Raw genomic sequence first — 567 nt, 5'->3', positions numbered from 1 at the left:
CGACACGGAGACGTAAAAATATGTTTGGATTCTCCCTCTGTGATTGGATGTTCGACGTGGAACTCTTCTGTCTGACGCCAGTCAGTCTCTTCAGAGAGCTGCAGACCACGGGGGGGGTCGGGGGTCAGGGGTCAGGGTGAGGGGGTGATATGACAGGCCAGGATGGCAGGAGTCCGGCAGGAGAAGTGTGTGTTGTTGTTCTTATATATTAGTGTCCTACTACACTACTGGAGCATTTCAGCAGATTCAGCAGATGTGGTTTGGAGGACTGAGGAAACGGACCATCGCTGGATTCTGGCAACAGGTAGTTCGATGGTTGGAGGACCAACAGTCAGGGACGACCATCATGTCAATAAAAATAATAATAAAAAGCAGGAGTGGAGGGACGGACGACACCCAGAGGGTCTCGGGTGAGTTCTGCTGTTCATCTCAGCTGTGCACATGTTTCAGCTCTGATACGGTGACCTCCGAGGAGGACGGAGCCGCGGACAAAACAAGAGTCTGGACGGATGCTCGTGTTGGACCGCTCGCGTCATGATTGGACAGAGCGATGCCGTAAAGGGATGA

This window comes from Cynoglossus semilaevis, chromosome 17 (genome assembly GCF_000523025.1).
Source record: "Cynoglossus semilaevis isolate Cse_v1.0 chromosome 17, Cse_v1.0, whole genome shotgun sequence".
Taxonomy (NCBI): Eukaryota; Metazoa; Chordata; class Actinopteri; order Pleuronectiformes; family Cynoglossidae; genus Cynoglossus; species Cynoglossus semilaevis.
This window is presented reverse-complemented; position numbering follows the sequence as displayed.